The sequence below is a fragment of the Triticum urartu genome, chromosome 2 (assembly GCF_003073215.2).
Source record: "Triticum urartu cultivar G1812 chromosome 2, Tu2.1, whole genome shotgun sequence".
NCBI classification, from domain to species: domain Eukaryota; kingdom Viridiplantae; phylum Streptophyta; class Magnoliopsida; order Poales; family Poaceae; genus Triticum; species Triticum urartu.
Window position 1 is genome coordinate 280365465 of NC_053023.1, and position 11826 is coordinate 280377290.

An 11826-nucleotide genomic window follows, 5' to 3' on the forward strand; every position below is an offset into this window, starting at 1 on the left:
AAGACGGACGCTGATAGTAGTGTTACTATCTACAAAGCTAGAATTGTCGCAAAAAGGTTTTCGACAAGTTCAAGGTGTTGACTATGATGAGAGTTTCTCAGTCGTATCTATGCTTAACCGAATCATGTTAGCAATTGCCGCATTTTATGAAATCCAGCAAATGGATGTCAAAACTGCATTCCTGAATGGATTTCTGGAAGAAGAGTTGTATATGATGCAGCCGGAAGGTTTTGTCGATCCAAAAGGAGCTAACAAAGTGTGCAAGCTCTAGCGATCCATTTATGGACTGGTGCAAGCCTCTCGGAGTTGGAATAAACGCTTTGATAGTATGATCAAAGCATATAGTTTTATACAGACTTGCGGTGAAGCCTGTATTTACAAGAAAGTGAGTGGGAGCACTACAGCATTTCTGATAAGTATATGTGAATGACATATTGTTGATCGGAAATAATGTAGAATTATTCTACAAAGCATAAAGGAGTGTTTTTAAAGAAGTTTTTCAAAGAAAGGCCTCGGTGAAGCTGCTTACATATTAAGCATCAAAATCTATAGAGATAGATCAAGACGCTTGATAAGTTTTTTCAATGATTACATACCTTGACAATATTTTGAAGTAGTTCAAAAATGGAACAGTCAAAGAAAGAGTTCTTGGCTGTGTTACAAGGTATGAAATTGAGTAAGACTCAAAGCCCGACCACGGTAGAAGATAGAAAGAGAATGAAAGTCATCCCTATGCCTCAGCCATAGGTTCTATGAAGTATGCCATGATGTGTACCAGATCTATTGTATACCCTATAGTGTGTTAAGCAAGGGAGTACAATAGTGATCTAAGAGTAGATCACAGGACATTGGTCAAAATTATCCTTAGTGGAATAAGGATATGTTTCTCAATTATGGAGGTGACAAAAGGTTCATCATAAAAGGGTTACGTCGATACAAGTTTTGGCACTGATCCGGATGACTCTAAGTCTTCATCTAGATACATATTGAAAGCAGGAGCAATTAGCTAAAGTAGCTCCGTGCAGAGCATTGTAGACATAGAAATTCGCAAAATACTTACGGATCTGTATGTGACAGACCCATTGACTAAGATTATCTGACAAGCAAAACATGATCACACCTTAGTACTCATTGGGTGTTAATCACATAAGCGATGTGAACTAGATTACTGAATCTAGTAAACCCTTTGGGTGTTGGTCACATATTGATGTGAACTATGGGTGTTAACCACATAAAGATGTGAACTATTGATGTTAGATCACATGGCGATGTGAACTAGATTATTGACTCTAGTGCAAGTGGGAGACTGGAGGAAATATGCCCTAGAGGCAATAATAAAGTTATTATTTATTTCCTGATTTCATGATAAATGTTTATTATTCATGCTAGAATTGTATTATCCGGAAACATAATACTTGTGTGAATACATAGACAAACTAAACGTCACTAGTATGCCTCTACTTGACTAGCTCATTAATCAAAGATGGTTATGTTTCCTAACCATAGACATGTGTTGTCATTTGATTAACGGGATCACATGATTAGGATAATGATGTGATTGACATGACCCATTCTGTTAGCTTAGCACTCGATCGTTTACTATGTTGCTATTGCTTTCTTCATGACTTATACATGTTCCTATGACTATGAGATTATGCAACTCCCGTTTGCCGGAGGAAAACTTTGTGTGCTACCAAACGTCACAACGTAACTAGGTGATTATAAAGGAGCTCGACAGGTGTCTCCAAAGGTACATGTTGGGTTGGCGTATTTCGAGATTAGGATTTGTCACTCCGATTGTCGGAGAGGTATCTCTGGGCCCTCTCGGTAATGCACATCACATAAGCCTTGCAGGCATTGCAACTAATGAGTTAGTTGCGAGATGATGTATTACGAAACGAGTAAAGAGACTTGCTGGTAACGAGATTGAACTAGGTATTGAGATACCGACGATCGAATCTCGGGCAAGTAACATACCGATGACAAAGGGAACAACGTATGTTGTTATGCGGTCTGACCGATAAAGATCTTCGTAGAATATGTGGGAGCCAATATGAGCATCCAGGTTCCGCTATTGGTTATTGACCGGAGACGTGTCTCGGTCATGTCTACATTGTTCTCGAACCCGTAGGGTCCGCACGCTTAAGGTTTCAATGACAGTTATATTATGAGTTCATGAGTTTTGATGTGCCGAAGGAGTTCGGAGTCCCGGATGAGATCGGGGACATGACGAGGAGTCTCGAAATGGTCGAGACATAAAAATCGATATATTGGACGACTATATTCAGACATTACAAAGGTTCTGAGTGATTCGGGTATTTTCGGAGGTACCGGGGAGTTACGGGAATACGCGGAAGAAGCAATGGGCCTTAATGGGCCTTAGTGGAAAGGACCAGGAGGTGGCGCGCGCCCCTCCCAAGCCCAGTCCGAATTGGAAAAGGGGTTTGGGGCGCGGCCCCTCTCTCCCTTCCTTCCCCTCTTCCCCCCTTTCCCCCCTTCTCCTAGTTGGACTAGGAAAGGAGGAAACCTACTCCAACTAGGAGTAGGAATCCTACTCCCTGGCGCGCCCCTCCTAGGGCCGGCCTCCTCCCCCTTGCTCCTTTATATACAGGGGCAAGGGGGCACCTCTAGACACACAAGTTGATCTTCATGATCGTTCTCTTAGCCGTGTGCGGTGCCCCCCTCCACCATAATCCTCGATAATATTGTAGCGGTGCTTAGGCGAAGCCCTGCGATGGTAGAACATCAAGATCGTCACCACGTCGTCGTGCTGACGAAACTCTTCCCCGACACTTTGCTGGATCGGAGTCAGGGGATCGTCATCGAGCTGAACGTGTGCTAGTTTCGGCGCTTGATCGATCGGGCCGTCAAGACGTACGACTACATCAACCGCGTTGTGCTAACGCTTCCGCTGTCAGTCTATAAGGGTACGTAGATCACACTCTCCCCTCTCGTTGCTATGCATCACCATGATCTTGCGTGTGCGTAGGAAATTTTTGAAATTACTATGTTCCCCAACATCCGGAGTATTTGTGTTTCTAGAGATTTCATTGAGTGACTACTCAAATATTTGTCTTTTTAGAGATTTCAAATGGACTGGCACATACGAATGTATATAGACATATTTTAGAGTATAGATTCACTCATTTTGCTCCTTATATAGTCACTTGTTGAAATCTCTGTTAAGACGAATAGAATATTTAGGAACAGAGGGAGTACACATACGAAGCAAAATGAGCGAATCTATACTCTAAAATATGCCCGTATGAAATTTGTAAAAAGACAAATATTTAGGAACGAAGGAGTATAATTTTGTGCATAGCACATGGACCCGGATGATGAAGAGGCTTCTGGAAATGCTATCAAGCTTCCATCATTTGTTTACATAATTGATGTACTATACAAATAATTTTCCAGCGACATGAAATTGTACAATGGTGTGAGCTTTCAGCTTTTGTTTCGCGTGTCTTGCCATCGATGCTCTTTCGCAAACAATAAAAAACTAACTTCCTTGCTAATGCATGTCAATTATTAGCAAATCAGAGCTAATAATTACATCACAGCTAACGACAAAGTTGTGAGAAGGTGTTAAATTAAAATTGATCCATGCTTTCATTGGCAGCAACGTCCCCCCAGCTTTGTCTAAATCAACAAGGCTTGTTGGGAAAAAAGTAACGGTCTGGGGCATGCAACATTCCGATCATTTTGTGCAGTTCCACTAAAATAGAGCTGACCGTCCCTGTTCCAAAGATATCAAGTGTGATTACGATAATAGAGGACTGCTGATGAAACAATAAACACACAAATAGAAGCCGTTCACCTTTGCAGTCTCTCTTAAGACTAACTAGTTGGAGAAGATTACGCTCGGAATTGGATGAGGAGGATAGAGCAAAACCAATCTCCCTTTGTGCAGTCGCACTGAAATGTAGAGACGTTGCCCGTGTGACATTTTAGTGCAACTGCACAAAACACTCTTAAGAAAAAAGTGATTTGTGCAGTTCACCAAAAGGTCGCAATAGCAACGAGGTGAAATGGATAGCCCTGTTTCCAAAGAAGAGGTAGAAAGGAAACAATTACTGGCCAATAACAGTTGATGACACATGCGATGACAAAAAATAAGCATATTCCTAGTCCTAAGGGAAGATAACAACACGGTTGTGTTTGTCTAAAATGGTGTGAGGACGAGAATGCAATATGGAAATTACGCCAGACGAGCTACGTTTTGGGCAAAGAACTATGGAAGATCCACATGCAGCGACGTGGGAAAACGGGCAGTGGAGGAAGGCCGGAGGGGATACCTGGAGGTCGTCGGGATGTAACTAGGTGAGCGGCGGCGGGCGGAATCTGCGAGCAGGTGGCATAGTCCTTGCTGCGCCGGAGCTTGGTCAGAGAAAACGGCGTGTACCGCAGATCGGGACGTGCTGCCTCGGCGCCATCGAATGGAGAAACGATGCACTTCCTCTCTTTCCACCGGCGGACGGGATGCGGCCGGATCAGTGACCAACGGTGAGAGAGAGAGGCCACTGCACTCCCTTTCCCCCGGCGGACGGGATGCGGCCGGATCAGTGACCAACGGTGAGAGAGAGAGAGAGGCCACCGCACTCCCTTTCCCCCGGCAGACGGGATGCGGCCGGATCAGTGACCAACGGTGAGAGAGAGAGGCCACTGGAGCCTTGTGTGAGATACTCTGAAGAGCGGATTACCTTTTCCTCCATAAAAATCGTTTTATATTCTGTGTACGTGCCATTGAGCGCTATAACTTTATTTAAAAATAATGCGGCAACGCGTCAAGTTGAACTTTGTCTCGTGCACGCGTGGTACATGACCTCCCTAGGTAAACAACCGCTACAGGCGTTCAAATTAGCACGTGGGCTGCCATTTCGTAAAGAAATGAGCTCCACCGTGTACCCGCGCGGGTGTGGCTGGGCACGAAGCGTGAGTACATGCATGGTGCACCTATTCTCTTCTTTTATACGTACACAACCTACGTGGGGTTGTGTGAGAGAGATAAAAACCTAGAGAGATATAGTGTGTGGGTTCTTGAGAGTTTTTTTGTGGGGGGGGGGTGAATCAAAATATTTAACATATGCAATGTGTGTGAAATAGAGTCCTGGATGTAACATATATATAGAGGGGGCGATCCACGAGAAGAGAGTGGAGGTATCATCGGCTTGAGGTGTCCATAGAATCAAAGAGAGGGATGATGTGTGTGTGTGTGTGTGCGCGCGCGATCGATAAAGAGTGCCATCGAATTTGTGTGTGCCCACGTCAAAGATATAGAGTGGCTGGCCTACTGGAACGTGAGATGGGACATGTGCAGTTTGTCTCTGTGGCATGGATACCTACCTGCAGCGCTCGACTATCGGTGTGTGGTGGGGGAAGAGGGAGGCCCAATTAACTATAGAGGTACAATGGCTGGTATATGTGTGGAGGAGGAGAGAGGCCTACCTCATGTATTAAGGAGATCGATCTGCCTCATGTATTAAGGGAGATCGATTGGCATCCATGCATATGTGCAGGAGATGAATAAGGTTGGGAGAGAGACAGAGCTAGAGTGTTGGAGGGGGTGGTAGTGGAGTTGCTTCTAACAAATGGTGGGATAGGCTTGCTAGACAAACGGAGGGCACGCCCGCAATATCAATAAGAGAGGAGATGGCTGCTTGTTCTCTGTGCACGTGCGTGTGAGAGACGGCTTAGGAGGCATGCACGAATGATGAGGGGGGACGATGTGGCTGTGGTAAACAGACGTAACTACATAGGAAGATCAATCGCCCTTTGTAAGAGAAAGGATAGACATAACTTGTGAGGTACGTCGATCGATGGGGGGGTAGTTAAAGTTGATCTAGGTATATGTTGGGAGATCGATCGATATGCATACATGTGTGTGTTAGGAGCAAATGAGGCACGAGGAGAAGGATAGAGAGAGGGATGCATGTAGGAGGTGGTACGAGAGGCATACTATATCGAGGGGGAGGAGTGTGCGAGTATGAGAACGATGAAAAGAGTGGTGGGAGTGAGGCATGGATGGTGACAAGAGAAGAGGGGAAGCTTGTGTTTGTGCTAGGCACACCTGGCTAGAGAGGCATATCGATCGATGTGTGCCGTAAAGAAGGAGCTGGGGGGCCTACACACACCGTGGGTGAACGGCCTAAAGTGAAAAGACGAATTTGCGCGATGGAGCTAGAGAATGCTGAGGGAGGGTGAGAGGGATGCGGGCGTGTGCATGCACAAGAGAAAGTTAGCGCTAGCTACAAAGATAAGAGGGTTGTGTGGGTGCAAAAGACGAATAGAGATCATATATACTTCATTATAAAAAGCAAATTCGGATATTTGAAGAATTTATCATAGTGTTTCAAACCGACAGATGTGTGAATATATATAACGGTGATACACATGGTGTGGTTATGAACATGGTATACTACATTTAATATATTTTATCTCTACTCTTATAAAAAACGGAGTTGTTGATGATGGTGTGCCTGCCATCCTGCATTATAGGCCGTCTGATTTATATCTGGCGGATAGCAAGGAAACTATGATGGTTGAAGTTGGCAACAATCATGATTGTAGATTCTTATTGAAATAGAGAAACGAATTCAAATTTAGTTCGAATTGCAGCGGTAGTATAGACATTTGGAATGCACTAAAATGTTGGTATGAGTATGTTACATGCATTATACAGCAAGTGAAAAAATTTAATCGGACATAACATGGATTCATACTCCCTCCTTCCATCTATATAGGGCGTAATGAGATTTTTAAGACTGCCTTTGACTATTGACAAGATTAATAGTACATGACATGCACAATGTGAAAATTATATCATTGAAAGAACCTCTCACAGACGAATTTAACGGTGTGCTTTGTGTAAGTTGCATGTCATATATCATTGCTCTAATATTTGGTCAAAGTTAGCATCAAAAAACGCATTAGGCCCTGTATAGATGGAAGGAGGGAGTAGCTTTGAATAGCATATGTATAGTAAAACGGGGCAAGACTCTCTATTTGTGTGGTGTGAATAGTTTTATTTTTTTCGTTTTCTTTTTGGTTGAGGGAAGTGCGAATTGATTTGGTACGTACAAGTACAATATTACTACATGTTAGGCTTGTCCCTAAAATTCAACCCACGTCTTGTTATATCCCGAAAATTCAGATATCGTGCTCCCAAAACTGGCGCCTTCACAACCCGCGCCTTGCTATCCCGAAATTACAACGCGCGCGAAAACTCCCTCCAGCTGCCAAATCCTGACACGCGAAATCCCCCTTCTAACCCTGAGCCGAAAGGGCCGCTAATTCAAATCGGTGGGGGGTACTTTTGTAACACACCCTACATTTTGGACAAGCGCGTTCCTAAGTCATGCTTCACTCCCTCCCATCGCCCCCTTTTCGCCATTCGAAATCCCAGGACGCCATAACCTCTCCGCTCCAGCCGCGAAACCGCACCCTCCTTCGTCCGCCACGTCACCGTTGCCCAGCCGGAGCCTCTTCCCTGACGACGTCGTCCACCGCAACAGCTCGACGTCCCTCGTCCACCTCCCCGGATGAGGATCCGTCGTCCATCTTGTCGTCCCGCCGATTCAGCCGCCCCGTCCTCCTCCTCCAAGGAGTTGTTCCGACGATCGCCTCGTCTATCGCGGCTGCTCCATCCCCACAGCGCCGCCTTAACCTGCTCCACCAGAACCGCAACATCCTCACCGACTCCTCGGACGAAGCCGAGGCCTACTCGGCGCCACCAAAGAGGTTGTACACTCATCGCATCGCACCTTCTCCTTAACTCGACCTCCCGGCACCGACGGTGCTCCATCCCGCACCCCCATGGAGCGGCTACCTTGAAGCCGGTGCCGCAGGTGACATCTCCATGGTGGCTCCCCCCAAGTGCGAGGCCCCTTCGGCGGCGGCGTCCATACTAGCCGGATCTGCTGTTGCTGCTCCGGCTCTCGCTTGATCGCTCGCTCGCCCAGCTGCTGCTGCTCTCCCCCTTGCTCGTGCTGCTGCTCTGATCCGATTAAGCCACACTTCAGTCGACTGAATTGACTTTTGGGTCAGTCCATTTTCAGGGGTTGGGGGGCTCGCCGGAGTTAAGGAAGAACCACCCGCAGCAGGGACGGGGGCTCGCTGGAGAGGTACCCCACTATCTATCTTAGGTTTAGGGTGGGGGCGGGGGGCCTAGAGGGCAGGCCGGGGCGGCGGTGGCGAGTTGTTTCGGGGCGGCGAGGCGGCGCTGGGGCCGGCGGTTCGGCCGGTGGTGGCTGGCGGCTCAGGGGTGTGTAGGTTGAAGATGAACTGCATGCCCTCCCTAAACAATATGTCAAGTGCCTCACTGCTACCATTGTGTTCAGTTTCGACAGTAGCATTCAGATTCCATAGTAAATTTCAGTTTCGACAGTTAAGTTCAGAGTCAATAGGTTTTACCTCATCTGTTGTAGTCAGGTGGTTTTTGGTGATGTTAATTTTACATCCATTTTACATCATCTATTGGAGATGCTATTAGAATCGCACTTGAGATTGACGATGTCTGTCTTGTGCTGCTTCAGCCTTGACATCCTACGGCTCACCGGAGCTGCTCCAACGACAGAACGATCCATCACAACAGAGTAGTGCCCTGGACGCCGTCTATAGATTCCTCAGATCTTCCTCCACACCTCCGACAGCCACCTCTGCCTCAACTGCTTCAGCGACCAACCCAATGATGCTGAGGTCGGCACGGCTACGGCAAAGAGGTTGCACGCTTGTTGCATCACTTATTAGTATACATTCACGTCAATCCATTAGGGCTATTTTGGTTCAACGAAAAAACATTGATCCACTGGTTGTTACCATCACTCTAAATTTTTGCATGCTCTCCTTACATAATCTCACCATATTTTTTTCGTATGCATGTCAGATATTGTACACAGTCATGCTGAACATGTAGAGAAAAAGAGAAGAGTTTTGTGCGGCAATACAATTTTATGCAGACATCGCTCCATGGTGGGTTCAATGGCAAACCCTCCCCACCCCTCTTCAGATTGTAATCCAGAGGAAGATATCTGTTCTGAGGCGGATTTGGACGCCGCTGACCACTCCTATTTACCCCCCAAGGTGTTTGCTCAACCTTGGCATGATGATGTTAGTCATATCATGCATATGTTGCCTTGCAGTGCCTACTTTTGACATCATATATGTCATCTTCTTGGTTTAGACATGTTCTGTAATGCCACCTGTTTAGTTTCTATATCATATATGGGAATTATGCAGTCTCATGTCTTTTAGCCAGCCATAATATATGTGAAATGTGCAATGCCATACTGTTTAACCTGGCATCATATATTTGAATGATATCTTGCCCATCCTTTTCTTCATTACATTTCCATTTGTCGACAATATTTGTACATTAAACTACTCTTCCTGTGAATCAGCCATTTGGGTGGGAGATGGAAAAACCTGTGAATCAGCCATTTGTGGCTACGGAGGGAGTATTATTTTTGGGACTAACCTATTAACCGGAGGCCCAACCCAGATTTGCTGTTTTATGCCTATTTCAGTGTTTCGAGGAAAAGAATATCGAACGGAGTCGAAACGGAACGAAATCAACTAGAGAAGTTATTTTTGGAAGGAAACCTACCGGATAGACTTGGACCCTGCGTCAGAAGATGAAGGAGGAGCTCACGAGGGTAGGGGGCGCGCCCCGCTGCCTCGTGGCCCCCCTTCGGTCCACCGACATACCCCTTGTACCCATATATACCTACGTATCGTAAAACTTCCAGAACAGAGAAAAGATCGGGAGTTCCGCCGCCAGAAGCCTCCGTAGCCACCGAAAACCAATCTAGACCCGTTCCGGCACCCTGCCGGAGGGGGAATCCTTCTCCTGTGGCCATCTTCATTATCCCGGTGCTCTCCATGACGAGGAGGGAGTAGTTCTCCCTCGGGGATAAGGGTATGTGCGAGTAGCTATGTGTTTGATCTCTCTCTCTCGTGTTCTTGAGATGATACGATCTTGATGTATCGCGAGCTTTGCTATTATATTTGGATCCTATGATGTTTCTTCCCCCCTCTACTCTCTTGTAATGAATTGAGTTTCCCCTTTGGAGTTATCTTATCCGATTGAGTCTTTAAAGATTTGAGAACAATTGATGTATGTCTTGCCGTGCGTATCTGTGGTGACAATGGGATATCACGTGATTCACTTGATGTATGTTTTGGTGATCAACGTGCGGGTTCCGCCCATGAACCTATGCATAGGGGTTGGCACATGTTTTCGTCGTGATTCTCTAGTAGAAACTTTGGGGCACTCTTTGAGGTTCTATGTGTTGGTTGAATAGATGAATCTGAGATTGTGTGATGCATATCGTATAATCATACCCACGGATACTTGAGGTGATTTTGGAGTATCTAGGTGACATTAGGGTTTTGATTGATTTGTGTCTTCAGGTGTTATTCTAGTACGAAATCTAGGGCTGTTTGTGACACTTATAGGAATAGCCCAATGGATTGATTGGAAAGAATAACTTTGAGGTGGTTTCGTACCCTACCATAATCTTTTCGTTTGTTCTCCGCTATTAGTGACTTTGGAGTGACTCTTTGTTGCATGTTGAGGGATAGTTATATGATCCAATTATGTTATTATTGTTGAGAGGACTTGCACTAGTGAAAGTATGAACCCTAGGCCTTATTTCCTAGCATTGCAATACCGTTTACGCTCACTTTTATCATTAGTTACCTTGCTATTTCTATATTTTCAGATTACAAAAACCTTTATCTACTATACATATACCACTTGTATCACCATCTCTTCGCCAAACTAGTGCACCTATACAATTACCATTGTATTGGGTGTGTTGGGGACACAAGAGACTCTTTGTTATTTGGTTGCGGGGTTGCTTGAGAGAGACCATCTTCATCCTACGCCTCCTACGGATTGATAAACCTTAGGTCATCCACTTGAGGGAAATTTGCTACTGTCCTACAAACCTCTGCACTTGGAGGCCCAACAACGTCTACAAGAAGAAGGTTGTGTAGTAGACATCAATGTGACGCCCGGATAATCAAGCTACAGTAATCCACTATTAAGGGTGTCATGTCATCACATTACTGTTGCTAATCCTCGGCTGATCCAAATCACAATCCAAATTCAAATTTAAAATAGAAGTCCAAAATTCAAATTTCTCAAACATGCAAAGTAAAATGTTCAAAGTGTGGCAAATATTCCATAACAAATTATGGTGCTGACCCAACAAATTTGTAAAGTGTTGTAATGCCCTATAATAAATAAAACAGGGGCTAAAAGCAAATAATTAAATGTTTTTTTAAATTATAAAATTACTAACTAGCTGAATTAAGTGCCAAACTTAAATATGGCAGAGTCCTAATTTGTGACACTTATTTAGATACAAGAATTGTGTTATATACGACTAAAACTATATGGAAAGAATTTAGGAAACATAAACTATTTAAAAGGAAAAGAAAAACCAAATAAAAAGAGAAAAGCAAAATGGACCCCCCCCTCTTGGGCCACTTGGCCCAGTTCGCCGAGCAACCCAGCTGGCCAGGCCGGCCCAGCCGCACCCCTCGCTCGCCCCCTTCGCCATAGGGAACGGGGAGTTTCCGTGGCGGTCATCCACGGCACCATGGCCGCGGTGGCGGCCATCGGCGCCCCCTCCTGCCTATTTAGCCGACCCCGGTGCCCCCCTCTCCCCCTGGAACCCTAACCCCTATCCCCTCGCGCCCCACTCTCCCTCTGCCACTGGCGCCCGACGCCCCTCGTCGTCATCGTCGCGGCCACCGTCGTCTTCAGCGTGCGGGAGCACGTCCAGGAGGTCCGTCGCGACCGTATCAGTCCGTTCCGGG